Source organism: Trachurus japonicus, chromosome 2, assembly GCF_045865225.1.
Source record: "Trachurus japonicus isolate A0001 chromosome 2, Traja_1.0".
Classification (NCBI taxonomy): domain Eukaryota; kingdom Metazoa; phylum Chordata; class Actinopteri; order Carangiformes; family Carangidae; genus Trachurus; species Trachurus japonicus.
In genome coordinates this window covers 3,912,769-3,931,666 of record NC_140908.1, presented here as the reverse complement: position 1 = coordinate 3,931,666, position 18,898 = coordinate 3,912,769, and the positions used below count along the sequence as shown (strand labels likewise).

At 39.3% G+C, this 18,898-nt stretch overlaps 1 long non-coding RNA gene across 1 annotated transcript in view; it reads right to left on the bottom strand.

Annotated features, from left to right (window-relative positions):
* Nucleotides 1–16,989, bottom strand: part of LOC146990620 (uncharacterized) — a 31,897-nt gene extending 14,908 nt beyond the window's left edge. Inside the window, exons 1-2 of the long non-coding RNA XR_015037489.1 lie at nucleotides 16,614–16,989; nucleotides 6,960–7,052 (exon numbers count right to left, since the gene is read on the bottom strand). This is a non-coding gene — a long non-coding RNA (uncharacterized LOC146990620). The remainder of the gene's footprint in view (nucleotides 1–6,959; nucleotides 7,053–16,613) is intronic.
* Nucleotides 16,990–18,898: the final 1,909 nt, after the last annotated feature.

Sequence of the window (18,898 nt, the reverse complement as noted above, 5' to 3'; positions counted from 1 at the left end):
GACCATTTGATACAATAACATAGTTGCTAAAGATGGAGGATAAAGCTCACTGAGCGTACCAGCTAACTTCTGCTAATGGAGACAATTTCCATAAACTCGCATCGTTAAAATGCCCAAATCTACAGCAGAAATAAACATATTTACAGAAAAGAAAACTTTTGTTCTATACTGCTTATTCCTCTTTCATGACAACTGTACAGGAGGTGAATTATTTAAGTCACTTGTTCAAATTTCCTGAAGGCCTATACAGTAGTTATGCATAATTGAGGGTGTGTCACTTTGAGCGACAGGTGGGGAGGATGTTCACCACTGACCAGCATGAAAAGAAAGTCTCAGGTCCACACACGTCCCATCTCTTTGTCCATTCTTTTGATTATAAAGGAGCCACACAGACAGGCAACTGCCAAGGAAGTGACAGCAGAGCAGCCCACTCTGAAACCTACACCCATACACTGTCACAGGTAAATATAAAAAAAACAGCATGTATGCTTGTGATAACAGCATTAAAATGTTAATCTGGCTGCTGCAGTACATAAAATAATGTAACTGTAATGTCAGCAAAGTGACTAGCTAATCATACAGTAATCTAAAGTTTACATTAGCCTACAAAACATTGGCAGTGAGTAATGGTTTCAATAAGCTGTTGTTTTGTTGCCTGGGACATTAACTTCGAAGTAGAAGTTGTTTTTTTTTGTCTCATTGAAATGTCCCCAAGTAGAGACAGAACATACCAGGACTATAAATTGCCCGATTGTATTTTGGATCCAGTAAAAGTAGTCAAGTAGAGCTTTTTGAAAATATCAAAACCATCTGGGGTATCACACTATATTTTCAGCCTCACATGTTGGCTACAGAAACAGTGACTATAGCTGTTTAGCTTTAGAGGTGGACATTTCTGTTCCCTCTCTGTAATTGTATTGGTTTTTTAAAGTTACCAAAGAATCAAGCAAACTTTTGCATTGCTGAACCTTTTACCAGTTTAAATCACATGCTCTGTTTTGGAGAAGGAGGAGATGCCTGAAGCTCCTGGTAAAAACTTCCTGACTGACACTGAATCTTTAGCTCACTGCTTTAATGTCGCCATCTTTCACCGTCTTTTGTAATTGCTATTGCTTTGATTGGGTGATCTCTTGGGACAGAGAATTACACAATGAGTGTTTAACATTTCAGTGGAAACTCATAGACAGAAATTAAACTATTGATTCTTGTGGTAAAAAATCAAAAGGGATTACAAATAAAACTCACACTTCTGCTCTGGTTTTACCACTCAGCTGTAGCGGCTCACTTATCAAGAAGTCAACATTATAGCGTACCACACAAAAAGTTCATTTTGTGGCAAGGAGAGCATTTTATAAATAGAACTCAGGTTGATCAGGCTTTTTTGGAGTAAGTAACTGATATATCTTTAATCCTCCTTACACTTTTTCCAGATAAACAGGTATTTTTTACCCACCTTCATTTCTTCTCAAGTAAAATGTCATAAATATGTCACTAGCTCTAAGTGCGTGTGATATTTTGGTACATTTCTCAGAGTGACACACGAGGTATTCAGTGTAATGTAACCTCTCTGAGCAAAACATCGCTCGGCGACAGAGGTTTTGACGTGAGCTGCCCGGCAGGAGGCTGTCAATCATTTTGACAGGCTCTCGGCCCGCTGGGGACTGACAGTGAAGAGGAGTCCCATGAGCGGAGCAGAGTGTGTTTGCCGAGGTCATCATGGCACCTGACAACACGCAGCTTCAAGGTAGAGCACCGACCACCGACTTCTTTGTAAAACTTCCCAGAAATCTACGACACAGTTTCCCTCAGCTCTCTCCCTGAACTAAATAGTCACTGCTGTATTGCGAGTTTAGAAAAGACGTGTTAGGGCTAATTTATTCATAGACTAAACTTAAAAAATGTGTTCTTGGACCTGCTTGTCTTGGTTGAAACGTTGCACACATGAGCCTGACCTTCGGGAATAAAATGTTAAACACTAGGCAGCACTGGCTGGACTTCTTAAGGGAAATAGTTTGACATTTAGGTGAATATGTTTATTTGGTTTCTTGCTCAGGGTCAAGTGGGTCGATCAATACCACTCTGTCTGCTGGTTGAATACAAGGCTACAGCCAGAAGAGTGTTCCCTCTACATATAGAGTAGAGGGAACAGCTGTACTGTACATGCCAGTGTCTGTTAATGACAAAATCTGCACTGCCGAAGCTAAATAATTTATATGCTTTATCTCAGGACTACCTCGCACTGCCACCGGATTGTACTGACAATGAAATAACAGCATTAGCGTGACACCTGAAGAATTGCCAGGGATTTTATTTTACTATGCAAATGTTTTGTGCCCTTTAACAAAACAAATGATGAGTTGTGAAGCTACAAACATGTGACTTGATCCATTATTCAACAAGTCATACAGTATGTAAATGTCTCAAGTAAATACGTTTGGTTTGCTCAAAAGATTTAACAGGTTTTCTCTCCCCACATAGTGCAGCACGAAACAATGTGCTGCACTCTGATGAAACCACAGCTGTAAAGTCACACAGCGTTGAATAAGTGCACTTTCACAAGATCTTGTCTACAGATGGAAACACCATATGAACACACACAACTGTATGTTATATCTCTTCATTCAGACTCAAAGCAGACACGGTTTTGGTGCCGTGGATTAAAAAAAAGAAGAAAAAAAATTCAAAAGCTGAAGAAATGTGAGCATGAAATTTCAACAAGTCAAGAATTGCTTTGGTCTGAAATGTTTCCAAACAATTTTCTTAGTAAAAAGAGGCAGAGGAACAGGCTGTATAGCTCTTTTCACAGCTTCACAAATGAGTATTCACAAACGCTTAAAATGCTCTTGGATTAAAATTCTCACCATGACTCAAAGCTGCTGCATTTTACTGCTGTCTTTTTATTCTGCTGCACAGCATTTGCTTTCTGTGCATCTTTGATGACAGATCACGATCGTGCACTGAGCTGAAACAGCACAGGAACCAGTCAAGTGAGAAGACGTGTTGTTTTACAGTCAATTGGTCAGCAAGCCAAGCCACGCTATCTGAAAGATACCCCCATTTGAAGGAAATGCCATTTTTTACTACTTAGTGTAAAACTTTTATGTCGTTTTTTATGATTCTTTTTCATCCCTGAAGGGACCTAATCCTGAGAGCTGCTATCATTTTTTGGCTGCGACTTCAATCGCAGTATTTCACTGACTGGTCGTTCACAAGTCAAGCATGAAAAGTCTCTCAGTGTGGAGGATTCTGGGTCAACGGACCAATGAAACTGGTCTAAAACTATGGAAAGAACTGAGAAAGATACAAATCACAACTTCCTCTTATGACTTTCAGAGTGAAATTGCAGCTAATGCAGCTTGTGATTAAGATCGCGCATTGTGGTTCTACCCAAAAAGATTCTGTAGTAAATATGTGTTGTGATAATTCAACAGGTTATGCAGTAAATTACGTTGTGTCTGCACGGTCCAGGTACAAAGTCTAACTATAAAGTCTAACCGAAATGACTTTTTTAAGACCTCTTTTGAAAGAAAACTTTTTCACCACAGACCAGGGCCTGGTAAATAGCAAGGAATCATGGTTTTCACTGACCGTCATTGTCAAGATCCTCAAAAAGACAGTGTGAAGATTGTTAACAGGCAGAGAAAATCAATCTGACCACCTCAAACAGTCTGACAGGAGACACTGGGTACGTGACTGGGGTTTGAGTTTTGCTGAAGTATTTCACATCTCACTTTCACGTACAGGAGAACGGGCTGCAGAAGAAAAGGCCACTTCTTCTCTCGTCTTTAGACCAGTGTCTTTGTCTGGGACTCTTTCCTAACACTCAGTCTCGGATAGAGAGGGTGTCTTCAGGGTTGTCTTACTGTATATCTGGGCATGAGACAATGCATGAGTCCTAAAACCCAGACATATATTAGCACTTAACACAAATTTGGCACTTAGGTTTCACTCATCCTGAAGTCTGTGGGTTATTCAAGTGTGTTTTTGGTTAAATGACTGAAATAAGCTTGATAGATTACACAAGCTCAAGAGATTTTCACATTTTACTCGACTAGCAATTGAAAAATCTTTGCAAAAATGATTTTCTTCCAACGCATAGGTTCTAGATCATCATCAGGCAAAAAAAAAGGTCTAGTAGCTCCTCATACACACCAGCCTCACTGAATAGATTTGTAAAGTGTTAGATATCATGATATAAAATCATGCATGACTGAACATATTGACCTTTTCACCCCCATTAACTCTTCTATTATTAAGATTTTGTTTTCTCTACAATGACCATTACGGCCTCACAGAGCCACAGGCACAGCTGCAGACTGTTGTTGTTCCTTCAGCCTCTTTAGTTTTTGCTCATTGCTTCCTGTTTTATGTTTATTAGCAACAATTTAACTCCTAACTAAGCATTAAACCATATGGCTTTACATTTCTTGAGGAGTGTCATGACAAAATATTTACAAAGAGAACATGAGGTTTAATTACATTGGACACTCTTGCCATCTGCTCATTGGGTGACTATAGCTACTGGATTGAATTATGTGGAATGGATATGTTTTATGTGTAGTTGTGTACTTTTTTTTACTCTTATAATAGAGTTTTCTCTGTGTGTGTGTGTGTGTGTGTGTGTGTGTGTGTGTGTGTGTGTGTGTGTGTGTGTGTGTGAAATGGACGTGTGAGTGTGTGTGGGTGGTCTTCAGCTTCCTGTTCCTGTTCTGTTTTTGGCACAGTTAAACCTGCAATAAATACTGTATCTTTATGTTAAATTTTAAATAATTAGACCGGTAAGCTTATTTATACACTAATTTATACACACAGAAAACAGGCGCGTCAGCACTGGTATACTGGAGTTTCGTCAAAGTCATATTTCTGGCAGCCTGACGTATTTAAGTCAATGTTCACTCTATTTTTAACCAAGTATCGGTGTTAAGCTGCCGAGAGCTGTGAACGTCGTGGGCTGAGAAACCAAAGCAATTAAAAAATGCTTTCTGCAGAGCTGAGGGGAAATATAAAATCTAAATCTGTACATTAATCAGTAGGAGAGACTCTTTTCTCAAGAAGTAGTGGTCGCATCCTTTGTTAACATACAAATATTGATAATAGCAGTGGTTCCCAACCTGTGGGCCACGAATGTATGGCAAGCGGGACAACAGATCATCTACAAAACAGTTCAAACAATAATTTGGATAGTTCCACTTCTCAGTTCAGTGTGGGCTATGATTTCAATAAGTTTGGAAACTAGTGGACAACAGTCAAGATCATTTTGACCAAAAGTTGTGTTGTACGTGACCCAGATTTGTCATCGTTGGCCATGTCGTCACTCACACATCTCTTTACACATCTCTTCACAAAGAGTTGCCACTTCATCATGAGGCGATTCCTCCTCAAACAGCACCACTGACATAGTGATAGCATCTACATCAGGCACCGTTTCACCTGCAGTTTCAACGCCATCAGTGGAGGTTTCTGTCTGAGATGCAGGACTTTTCCACAGTGATGAATGGAGCTAATGTTCTCGCTGTCAGATCTCTCGCCTCCTGGGCTGCGAGCCGCCCCACAGCTGTGTACGTTTGGGTTTGTGTGAGATGCTGCACTAAATATCTTTTGCCCTTCAACAGGTGTTTAGAAATCACTGCGGCTGCAACACGTACCCAGCGAAAGCTTATTTCTTCAAGAGGGAGCTGCCTTTTCAAAGTCTGCTCTTTTCCTAAACGTAGTTACACTGAAGGATAGCCCATTTATGGAAACACGGCACAGTCAGTTTTTTTTTTTTTGCTCCACCATCCGTGAAAGATTCAGGTCGGAGAGCCAAGTGTGAATGAATTATTTTACACTCAGAGAAAGAAAGGCCTTTGAACGGAAAGTTTCTTAAGCCTCACAGCTCTGACAACTCTCTCTCCCTCTCACTTGTTGTTTGTTTAACGGTCTCTGGCAGCCGGCTCACATTTATATACTGTCATTTCCTAGAAAGAGAGGCATAACTTCATTATTTTTGAAGGTGCAGAAAATGTTTTACTGGCACAGCTTGCTGTCTGATGATCATCGAGTTCACACAAGGAGGCTAATTACAGGTTATTCATCCTGTAATTTGACTTTTTACACCCTTGTTAATCTCTTTTTGTTTCTTCTGTTTCATGTGCCTCTCTATTACCCCCTGTATCCTAGAAGTAAGGGTGCAAGTTATTCTCAAAGGATTTTCATTCAGTTATTCACAGAGGGCTTTAGAAAACACCAAGTCCCGATGTGGGACTGTTAAATAATGGTTTAATCTCATTCCTTTTCGTGTCTTTAGAAGCTGATTTATTTATGAGAGCTTCTTTGCAGAGAATCATATTTCAGATGACACTAAAGACTGCAGCTTTCCGACGCCTGCAGCATTGCCAGTAGCTTCCCACTGACCACTGCGCTGGAAATAAGATCACTTAAAGACTGTTGTGGAATTAAATAATCCAAGTCAAGCAAGTGTGGTGTATGCACGGATCGGATACTGAGGGGGTGGCACTTCTCCTAGTCTCTGTAGCTGCTGTCACTGAGGTTACTGTCCGTCCACACTAAAAGATTTTCTGTGTTTTTTATCGGACAAGCATTTTAGCTCCAGGTCAGCAAAGGGAGTTGTGGTGTTAAAATGCAGAGTGTAAACTACGCAGCAGCTGCTACCACAAACAACAAGGTCAATAACACTTGCAATCCATTATCCATGTCACAGTCACCGTGTGTCTGCCTCATAGTTTCAACCTGCATGAGGCACTGCCACTTTCACTTTGTTCTTGAGATTACAATTAATAAAGAATTCAGCATTTCAGCATCACATTACATCATAGGTCCCGTAGATGCTAAAATATGAAGGTTGAGGGAGGAGCCAAATAGATTAGTTGTTACAATCTGCACATCTGAAGAGGTAATGGTGCATGGGGATATCTGATGTGGGGTTGTGTGATGTACTGATTGAGTATTCAGTGTGTTACCTGCAGTCGATTCAGATCAGCATGTTCCCAGTTTAGAGAAGCAGCAGGAGGAGCGTCGTCAGGGGAGCTGAGCGTGGACGACGACGGGGCCATCTGCAAAAATACCCACAGAAAAAAACAAACAAACAAACACACAAAACAATCAGCTCAAGACAAGTGCACCATATATTCAAAATATTTTCACCATTTTATCACAAGCACAACTACAGTACACACTACACACTGCATAACTCCACATGCACATACAGTACAAGTGTCATATATTCCCCTATACCTTTGATCGTTTCCCAGTAAATGAAACTTAAAAAAAAAATAAATGTCATTATCTTCACATTCCCTGAGTGAGATTAAATTACTTTAATGATGGTTATAAAAAGAACCCTTATTCTTTATTGTATTACTACTATTAAAGACAAATCATGAGCTATTTGACAGTGACACAAAAGGCTTGCAGTGATTATTTTGGAGTTTAAGACCAATGTTCTCCATCTGCCTCGGGGACAAAGAGCTGATGATTGATGTGGAGTTGAATTAATTTTAGAACGGGAAGGAAGCTCAAATTGTTTCAAAATTAACGGGTAATTTCCCAACAGCAGTTATCAGGAGGAAATGTCAAAGCTCCAAGAGAGGGAGTGAAGAATTTAACTAAATGTGCTCACAGTGTTATATTTAAACACACACACAAAACTGTGATTTCAAGCACAGAAACAGAAGCCAGGCTGTGATTCACGAGCGCCACTTGAGTCTTGGAAACAGAGAGGGGCTTTGTTTTTACATGCAGTCTGGGGGCTTTGCTCTTCTTGTCTCTCCACAACAAACACTTAACTCTGCTTTCGCCACTTCCCCTGATTACAATCAATGGGTGCGGAGAACCTCTTTAGCTCCCTGTCACCTCCAGGTAATCAGGTGGTCACCAGCCTTGACAGCCCCCCCTCAACACTTCATACTGTCCTGCATGCCACCACACTTGCTGAAAAGGATGCACTGATTTGATGGCTCCGAATTGAAATCATAATTAAGATTAACTGACTATATTTGATAATATTATTAGCATGTTTGAAGCAAGTTTGGCATCAGGCTCTGTTCATTTAAAGGGGAACTATAGTATGCAAATCCGGTCTCTTCTCCTCTGTTTTGCTAACCCTCCTCTTGGCCATGTGCATTTGTTTACAATGAAGCCGGCTACAGTAGAAATCAATCAATAGAGCCGTACGTAACGTTATATATCATATTCGATGTTACTGTACAACGTGTATATATTTGTGTCGTCTTATCTGTCATAAACAAGAGATTATGGGTTACGGGGCGCGTTTGTGTCGAGGTGCCACAGAGACAAGAGCTGGGACACCGGGGCGGCGGCAAAATTAATCTCTGCCTGAACTAGACTAGTTGTCTGCCTGAACTAGTCTAGCTCTGCAGGCATAAACGCATATTTCAAAGCTGATCCTTGAACTTTTCAACTTGCTTTGTTCAATTACAACAATTACAATTTTCATTTCTCATTCTTCTCTCTTTTTAAAGGGACGACGAGGAGTTTTGGAAAAGCAAAGCGTTTTCACACTACATTTATGAGCCTCCGCGCACACCGTGAAATTCTTTGACCGGCGCAAGACGGACTCATGTTTTCATTCATCAAGAATTAAAGTCAGAGGTTCAAAGACGATCACATACTGTCGTATAGTTCTGACCATAAACGGTGATTCTGCGGCGTTATTCTCATAACTCGCCGCGAAACCGAAAGTAAAAAACGCTGGTCGGCTCGACCAGCATTTCCGCCACCACTAATAATAACAAAATAACGATACAGACAAAATGACATATTTATCGAAAATGGCGTAGATTCATCCACATTAAAGAGGAACTAAACCCCTAAACCACTTTTTTCTGCTGAAAACAAATGTATTTGGGTATAAGGTAGTGTTGTCAGTTGATTCTGGTCCAACTTTTGACATTTTAGTCAAAATATTTCAATTTGGTGTATTTTGTAGTAAAAATGTAGAGTGACTGCCCTCTATGGGTTGAAACACGGCTATTACAATCGCATTTTTCTATTGGCTGAGATGGAGGCAGATGACGTTTTGGAGGCAGATTTCGTCACGTTAGAGTAGCTCGTTAGTAGCTCGTTAGCGCTAGCAGAAGTGTCGATGTGTGTTTATTACTTTTTTTTCTCTTTTGTGTGATTTCGCGGGTGTGAATGGGGCGGGGAGGGGATCGGAGAGTGCGTCATCCAAAACTGAGGGGTTTAGTTCCCCTTTAACGTGAGACTTTTTTATAACCAAATAGAAACTCCTCGTTGTTCCTTTAATTAAGTCTGTGTGAATGAATGTGAGCATTTCAAAAGTCTAAAAGTAAAAAAAAAAATAAAAGTCTGCCTCATGTTCTCACCACAGCTACTGATTTGTCGGTGACAATGAGTCAGTATTGGTGCTTCAGTTTGAAGATACACAGTGTTCAAATAAAAATCTTCTGTGCATATATTATACACCATTTGTGTGGAGAGACAGTCAATCTAAGGCATGCTCATATAAATACTGAAAGATGGTATCAATATTTTTTTTACAGTGTTCTCAATTAAAGTTAATTAGTAATATATTTATTACCACAAAATAAAAGCTAATTAAAAGGGAAATTAAAAAGGGAAACAAAACAGTGGCATTTAAAACAAAAAAGCTATTTACTGTATACAGTATTGTTAACCTCCCTCAGGCTCTAAAAAATAGAAAAGGCTTTGTTAGTTTATGCAAATATAGATTTCTGTGTAAAGGTACGAATAATAATAAAATAATACATAATAAGGCAAATGAACATATTGGTATAAGTACAGTATGTACAACAATACACTCACAAAAAATATAGAACAAATGCAGTATTATTCTGTGGATAAAAAAATAAATCAAAGTGGCTGGTCCGGTATATGATATATAAGGGAGTTGTATTAATTAACAAACTGCATGTTACAATGTGCAACATTTGTCTCTGTGACTTCTTCACATTGATTGTCCTTCTGGGAAAGTCATAAAAGTCCAGACGGATGAAGAATGTACCTGTGGGTGCATGAGACGGGGGAAACAGGCTGTTCGACAATGTGAACGGCAGGAGGTTAGTGGGAAAAGAGCTTGTGGAATTAAACCTGTCGGGGCAGTCGGTGTGAGACTCTAGTCAGTCGACATATTCTAGGTACAGCCGCTAAACGCAGTTACAGTACAGGTTTAATATGAGACTGTCAGCTTGTAAAATAGTTGAAGCGTGTGGCCAAACAGTTTAATAACCAATGCTCCTAAATGTAATTCACAGCTGTTCATTCTGAGCCTGTAACACATGCAGATATGGTAACACATAACTAAATATTACAGTTACAGTACACATATATGTTGGATATGAGAGAAAGTTATAATGATCAAGAATTCAGAACAAACCTATGGACATGAGTCTTTTTTCAACTACATACAGTAACACTGCATCCTGCTGGCTGAAAGTGACATTAAATGTGAAAATTACATTAAATGTCACTCTGCCAAATCATCACAGAACAAATCGAATGCACGTTCTCATTTCCATCAGCAAGGCGATCAAACGCCCTGACACTGACCTTTATAATGCATCTTGATGAGTGTCTTGATTGTGATTATGCCGCTCTAATTAATGCAGAGATTTGTTGTTTTTTCCTCAGGTGGGAGTAAGTTGATGACAACAAATTGGCTTTAATTAAACAAAAAGGGCAAAGGGCTTAATTATTTGTCCACTGCAGCGTTTTAAGAGTCACTCTATGATCTGAACAACCATACAGTTCCTTTTTGTTTTGCTTTTTTCTGATTGTCTCCTGAAATAGCAGCGTGGTGGATGCACTGGACCTTGGCTGTCATGGTTACAACATAAACACACGGACTCTGCTGACAATGGCGTACTGGACACTTGTTGCCATGGTTAGAGGGTTAATAATAATAATAATAATAATAATAAATAATTCATGGTTTGGTTTGCCAAAAAAAGCTACAGTACAAGGTTAGCCACGATTTAGGTTAACAGAAGCACTTCCTGAAGGTTAAATCTCTGTTGTCATGGTTACAATCATACCATAATGGTTCACTTTGCCAGCAAAAAGTGCAACTGTACATCAACAGGGGAATCGAACACGATTCTCCTTGGTGATGTGCAGACTACGTCACCTCCTGACACCTTTTTTTTCTCTTTTTCTTAAATTACTACGGCTGCAAGATGTCGCCAAGCAACGAAGTATAACTATGGGCTGTTATAACCTACAGCACAAACAACATATGGGCTTATTTTCTTACAGATATATCAGGTATATCACTGTCGGCAGTGCATGTTGATGAATGTGTGTGTGTGTGTGTGTGTGTGAAGGTCTCCTGAGTTATTAGGATCAAACATCTATATTTCCTGTCTCTCCACACTCCCTATCAAAATAAAAGGCCTAATAAACACCCCAAAATAGCTGTTCATATGTTTAATTTAGTGAGATTTCCTCAAAAGGAAGATAATAGAGTTGCACAAGGCAGCACATGTCATTATTATATAGCACATTGATAGAGGGGATCCTGTTGTAAATAATGCATGTATTAAAAGCGTTTACAGAGGCTTAAGAACCTGAAAGAGGGGGATCTGCAAAGAGCAATTTCTGCTAAGATGTCTAGTGGTGCAGCCGGGAACTTCTCACAAGCCATCTGGCAATTGTGACTTTGTTACAGATTCTTGGACACAGAAAAGAAAAAAAACAGGAGATGAGTTTATGTCCTTCCTGCATTAGTCACCTCCCATAGTGACAGTTTGTTGCACACAGAGCATCATATAGACCAGTTTGCCTCAGCATCCCTGTGCCAGCACTTTTAAATGGAGAATATTTCCAGCCTGACAGTTTTCATTAAAACCAGCTTGTGTAATGTCCATGCATCTCTCTACTGTAGGTCTTCTTCTTTAACTGCTGGGTAATAATAATAAAAAAAAGAACCTCTTCATACAGCATCCAGGATGAGATAATTAAATCTCCTTATTCAAAGCCTTATCCTTCAGACAAAAATGACTTAACTTTGCCACCTGTTCCTCTTTTTGTCCTTAAGACAACGCATTCACTGTTTTTTATGCCTGCAGTCGAGACAGGCGTCGAGACAAACTGACAACCATGAATTATTCTAAGTACATAATGAGACTGGATATTATATTCTGCAATGCATGACACTGAAGAAAAGCTGCAGCTAGAAAACTGAGCTACCTGTGAACCAACATGGAAAGAAAGAGTTTCACCTTCAGTTCAACAAACAGGAACAGCAGTGGCCCAAGGCCGATGCAGCACAGCCAGGTATGTCAACATCATCACAGGCGATTACTGTACTTATTTTTCTGGGAAAACTGAGAATTTGAACATCAACATCAACAGCACTCTCATGTGTATTTGTGTGTGTACGCTATATATGAAGCTACTGTTCACAGCTGCGAATCTTATATCTTGAAGACTGTGACTGATATGGGCAGTGATAATAAACCTTTTGGCACCTCTGATTAAAACTCCAGAAAGTCCACTTCTTCCTTACTCACTTACTATCCATAAAACCACAAGCTGTTCTTCTGCTTTTTGTACAATTTAAACAAAAAGGTGTTATTTAGTGAGCTGAAGAAATGAAGTAGGCCATTTGTCACTGTTTGTAGCTTTTCTAATCCAGGCATGCTACACTAAAGAAAGACAGAAAAATATCAAAACCTTTCCTGTAAATACTAGAGAGTTTATAACACCGAAACATTTCACTTATCTGAGTTTATAAGCTTCAAATTCTACTTGATTTTTGAAGCCTTTGATTTTTGTCCCCACAGCCTCATCATCTCAGTACCCTCTGCTGCATGTGTTGTTTACATCAGCATCGCAGCCGATTTCAGTTTAAGTTGTGGTCACTACTGGTTGGCGACTAGTATAGCTGATGGAGACCAAAACAGTTACTGCAGTTAAATGTCAATGTTAAGTATTCAGCACTGATTCAATTTTATTTTTGACCCCTTATTTACTTCATATGGTTTCTTCCTGGAAATAAATGTATTTTCAGTTTTTCAAATGCAGCAACAACACACATGGAAGAACTAATATTACAGCATTAAAATTTCATGTGGTTCCACGAGATGCGGTGGCTGTTTGTTTCAGCCTCTATCGAAAACACAATGGCTCCAGGAGCTTGTTCGACGAAGTACACAAGACAGATGGGAAGTGACACATGCGGCCCAGAGGGCACAATGTAAGACTGCAGAGTCACTGGACACTGTTGTGTGTTTGTGTGTGTGTGTGTGTGTGTGTGTGTTAGTTTGTGTAGCACCTTGCCACTGCATTTTCCTCCTACAAAAAGGATCATGTAAACACATTATTCTCTTTCACTCTGGTGTCAGGCTGCCTAACTCCTCAAAGTCTCATGCACAATAGTAACCCCGGCCGCTCTCCCTGAGGCAGCAGCAGCAACAACAAATGCATCCTGCCAGGAGTTACTTTGTCATGTCTCCAAGTTGCTGCTGCAGCGAGGCCTTTGATGCAGACGCGCCCGGGCGTCGGATGGATGGTGTGTTGGGCGATGGGAGGCCGAGGTGTCAAGTCACTGAAGCGCTCGGCCGAGCCGGGCGCCAGATTGTTCGATAAACAAACTCCGACTGGGAGAGGAAAGTGGGCAGCAAGAGGATGAGATGTGGGAGGGATGTTGGCAGCTCCGAGTCATTTTGAGCGTGTGACAGCACGCTCGACACACACACCGGGCTCCTTGGTTGTTGGTTAGTTGGGGCCTGTTTGGTTTAGCTTTTCGGTATGTGTTTGATTCTTAATACAACAGAATAGAGAAAAGTGTATGTCTGCTTGTCTCCATGTCTGTGTTTTAGTTTCATCCTGTGCAATTTAGTGTGAGTTTGTTTATGAAGAGTCCTGAAAGACTTCAAAATGTCATCCATCTTGGATGTCAGACTTGATTGAAAGAGACAGGTGATGCTGTAAATCCATTTTCCCATTTTTGTTTTTCTTTTTGTTTCATTTCTGAGTTCCTAAAAAAGTTTGAGTTTGTAAAAGCCACACCAGTGACCTCACTGAAGGTGCCAAAGCAGCGTTTTTACTGGCTCCCTTTCTTTCACCTCCAACTGAGCTTGCTGTGAGCAATTAAACAACATGTCATACAGAGATTATTTTACATTTCTCTATGTGCTTTTCACTTCTTTTAAAGTGCAAGAGGCTTCATTTAGAAAAAGGTGATGTCACCAACTTCAGAGCTCCAACAATATTTTTCCAATTTCACAACATTTGCAACAAAGTGTTTTTAGTAATTTTTGAGTAATGAACTTGATATTTTATGTTGGTTATGTAATCATTGATATCTACTTTTATACAGAAAGTTTTAAGATTCGAAGACAAATTCTGAGAGGTTTTAGCCCTGATCAGTGTTTGTTCCTATAATGTCCAATACATTAAACAGTGTGGATAGAGTAAACTGAGCTAAAAGAGATTATATTGGGTATAAAAGTTGAGTTTAATTCCATATGGTCAGTGACCCTTGAGGTACAAACTTGAACTCAAGAATGAACCGACTTCACTTCAGTGGTCAAAGGTCAAGGTCAGAGCTAAAAAAAACACATCGTGGGCCTTAAGAAACATAATATCTCAGTAATACCTCGGCTTGAGGGAAAAACTTCATCTTCATCAGTCAAAGGTCAAAGGTCATTGACACTGGGATCTCACAAAACATCACTCACAAATTCATACACTAATCATGACACAGTTTAACTACAATGTGAATATTTTATATTCAAAAGGTCAAACGAAACGTCAACTTCACTTTGACATCAGAATGTTTTGCAAAAATGTGACCATTATTTTATTTTAAGATATTTTTGGGGGCATTTATTATTATGTGTATGAGAGAGTATGAGAAAGAGAAATACATTAGAGGGGGAGTCAGATTTTGTCAAGTCTTCATTTTCATCCAACAAAATCCGCCTTCACTTTTCTGACAGAAGCCTACGTCCACTTTTTTATATCCAGTGATCCAGTCTATGAGCTTGACCTGAGATATGAACATTTGAGAAGCTACATGAAATTAGACATTGCAGTGTAACCATGCAGTGTAATTTCCAGCTGCCTTATTTACGTAAGAATATTAAGAGGGTTTAGGGAGGGGGGATTTCCTTTGTCCGAATGGCATCAGTGGAAACATAAAAAGTAACACCCACAAAGCCTTGTGGGGAAAGTCTATCGAAAGAAAATTAGAAATGGCTTGATTTGTTGGCAAAAGCACATAGAGTTCAAGAAAACTCCTCCCTTCCCGCAGCTCTTGTACAAATGTTTTACAGCCCGGACAGTGAAAAGGGCCCTTGAGATGGGAAAATGTCAGATCGGTTGATATGTGGTTGAGAGAGAGAGAAAAAAAAGGGAAATTGAGTGGGAGATGTGTGTGCTCTGCCGTGGGAGAAAATGGCAAAGGCATAGAGAGGAAATTGCAGTCAAAACACTTTAACAGGCAGACCTGCTACATGAACCTTTTGACCATTTGTTTGGACAATAAAAGCATGCTAATCTGTGACTAAGCTGAACCAAAAGGTTTGTTTGTCCATGTTACACTTGAGGTTATTTTGATGTTACACCCTGGGTTGTGAATCTGAATCAGGTTAGGGGGTATACAATAACATTTCTTTGTTTTGTTTTTCTTCACACCACCTCTGAAGAAAATGTGTTGTCAGTGTGGATGCAATGGTGTAGACATATTCTGCCACCTGTAGGCATTTTAGTATGAATACAAGTCCAGCGGGGATTACATCATCTTGTATGTAGTGCATGATACAATACAAACATTATCTAATTTTACAGTCAAGTGCTCCTTGTCTTTTATTTGGACATGATAGACCGCTCGCTCGGTATACTTTAATATATTTTTTAGACCTAAAGCTTTATTTTGTTCCTAGTTAAAACTGTAAGTGATACAACCTCTAAAATGCCATACATCTAAAAACAATCTATACATTTTGACTAAATAGTTGCACTTATTTATTCAGCAGAATTGGCTCTAAAAAGTCTCCTGAGGCAAAAGTGGTGTTATCGCTCCACCTTGTGGCTCAAAACAACATTATGTTTGGGGATGTGACTGCTTGCAATGTTTGGTGGTGTGAGTGACAGTGATACCAGGAGCTGCGGTGGATGAATAGTCAAAGAGCGCATCGATTTAGTGTTAAAATTGGATAATAATAAAAAAAAATAAAAAAAGAGGTGTATCTGACACAGCACTTGTTGCTCTACTGTCCTACACTGATTTTGAGCTGTCACATCACCTGGAAGCATTGCTTGTATAACAAACCAAATGTTCTCCAAATAGATACTTATTTTTATTAACTTTTAATACATTATGTGGTAAATATTACCTAAATAGCTTCTTATTTTATAAATAGCTTTTTATCCCTGGCACGACACCGGCTAGTAAGGAATAGTTGTTATTCATACTCAATAAAGCATACACTTTGAATTAACAAAAATAAATAAATAAATAAACGTGGCATTTGCTATTCTTATGGCACTTGAACAAGAGGCAACACAACAGAGTTACATGGTCAACATGGCAACCGGTTTATGGCAACGTCGTTAGCTTGTATTAGCATCATACACCAACAATATGGCGAGAGACGTTGACTCCCTACCTTTCAAGTTCTCTGTCCGTTCCTCTTTTTTCTTCTTTCTTTGGTCCAAAGTGTCCAAAGGAACTAAAATAAAATTAAAACTAAACTTGCAACTAATAAAAAGCTCTACTTAAACAAAAAAACAAAACAAAAAATAGCCAAGTTGCCAAAGTCCAAACCAATGTCCACACAGCTGCAGCGGCGGAAACAGCAAGCTCTTCTTAATATTTTCATTTTTCATTTCACTTTTCTTCTTTCTCCTCGTCTTCTCTGTCTCCGTCGTCCTTGGAGGTACAGTATGTTTGTTTTCGTCAATTTGCTGCCAACCGAGCTAACTGGTCCCGCAATTTGCTGCTGCTCCTCCGGTGGACACAGGGAACGCACCTGTCAAAAATGTCCCAACGGTTTCCGCGCGTGCGTTTATTTAAAGGAACTTTATCAATAAAGCACCGACAACAATGGACTAAACATGCCAAAGGCTTTAAAAACAAACTTTATTTTGGAGAAAATTTTTTTTAAATTAATATGCTTTTCTTTACATCGATGCATTTTGTATACATGATACTTCTATACTCTTTGTTTATTTATACTTTTAGATTGTTTTTTTTTACTTCCCCTGGCTCAACAGTTTTGTTATGTAGGCTATAATTGTTAATAAAGTTTAAAACGTTCTTAACAGACTTTGCCAAAGATACTCTATATTAATCAGTTTGATCTCTGTATTTATACAAAAAAGTTCACTCACAAGCCGAATCAGAGCCTGACAGGTTATTAACTTTGAAATAAACATTAATTTAAAAATGTCTGCAAGCAAGAAGAGGTTATATTTACTTATCTAGTCTTCATTTGTCTCTGATAGTTTGCCTTTCTGTAGAGGCAACAAGACTCCATCAAGCATGGTGATGAGAAATCAGTGTTTATAATGATGTTTTACACTATTATAGTGGTTTGATTTTTGATAAATTATCCTGGGCTGCCCTCTGCTGGATGAAGTATGAAGCTGCTTCACATTAAACAACATGAAATTCTCAGTCAACCGCATGAGTAACTGTGTAAAATATATATACAGTATATGAAACAAAAGCTATGACTTAATTAATTTCATGAATGATTAAAACTTACCTTATTGTTATAAAATGATATGTCATCGTTCTTACTGTCATAATAACATATCAGTTTGGCAAACTTACACTTTGTGGTTCAAGTATTTATCAATGTCGAAAGACAGTCAGTGGAAAAAAATACAAACACCAGTAATGTTTAACATAATTTATATTTATTTTCTTTTGAACAAAATGTTAATAAATGTATTTGTTTTACGTCCAAAAAAGATCATGACTCGTGGGACGCATTTTATAAATAATTTCATCCAAGTCTTTTGTAGAAAAAAAAGAAAGTAAATTAGCAAACTAAAGCATCTCTAGTATGACAATATGACAACTTTATCATATTTTTTTCTCTATATTTGAACCCTTTTCTCAATTCAAGCTTCATTTTTTTGTATATTTTTCTTAAGACCTCTTTATCTCATCTTTTTAACATCCAACTTAGTCCTACTCATCAACTCACACCACTGCTTTAGACAACAGAAAAATGCGGCAAAAATCTCAAAAAACAGACAAAAACCAAGGAGGCAAACAGAAAACACTGAGATTCAAACAGTGGGGGGGAGGGGGGAGGAGGGAGGAGGAGGAGGGGGAAGGTTGGGGAAGGGGAGGTGGCCATTTTGGGGATCCCACATCCTCAGGACATATTTACAACAGAAAGGACAAGGGGTTGGTGGTGGTGTTGGTGGAGGAGGAGGTTAGGGGAGAGTGGGTGGGGTTCTTCTGCATAGATCCACAGGACTCAGATCGTGAAACGGCTCGAGATCGAAGGGACGGAGCACAAAGTGTGGGCTTGTTACATCCGCTGCTGTCTTCGAGGGAAAAGTAGTTCTCGTCAACACAGTTTGAGAAGGAAAACAAAGAAACTAAACGACACGTCAGGGAAAAAAAAGAAAAAAAGAGGGGGTCGGAAAGTAAACTGGAAAGTCTTGAAAATCCGTACACTTGACTTCCATGTGACATCCCGCTCTGATGCTGTGTGTGTGTATGACGAGCAAATCAATGGTCAGTGTGACTGGATGTGAGGCGAGGTAAGGTCAAGCTGTTGATGTGAAGGGAGGAGGCACTGATACCAGGTTTTCATTCACAGCCAAGAACAAGTTGGAGTCTGAAGTTAAAAACCCCAATCTGTCTGTAACTGATCATCAGAGGCAACCAGGATGGAGGACAACAACAACTAAAAAAACAGTAAGATTTGGC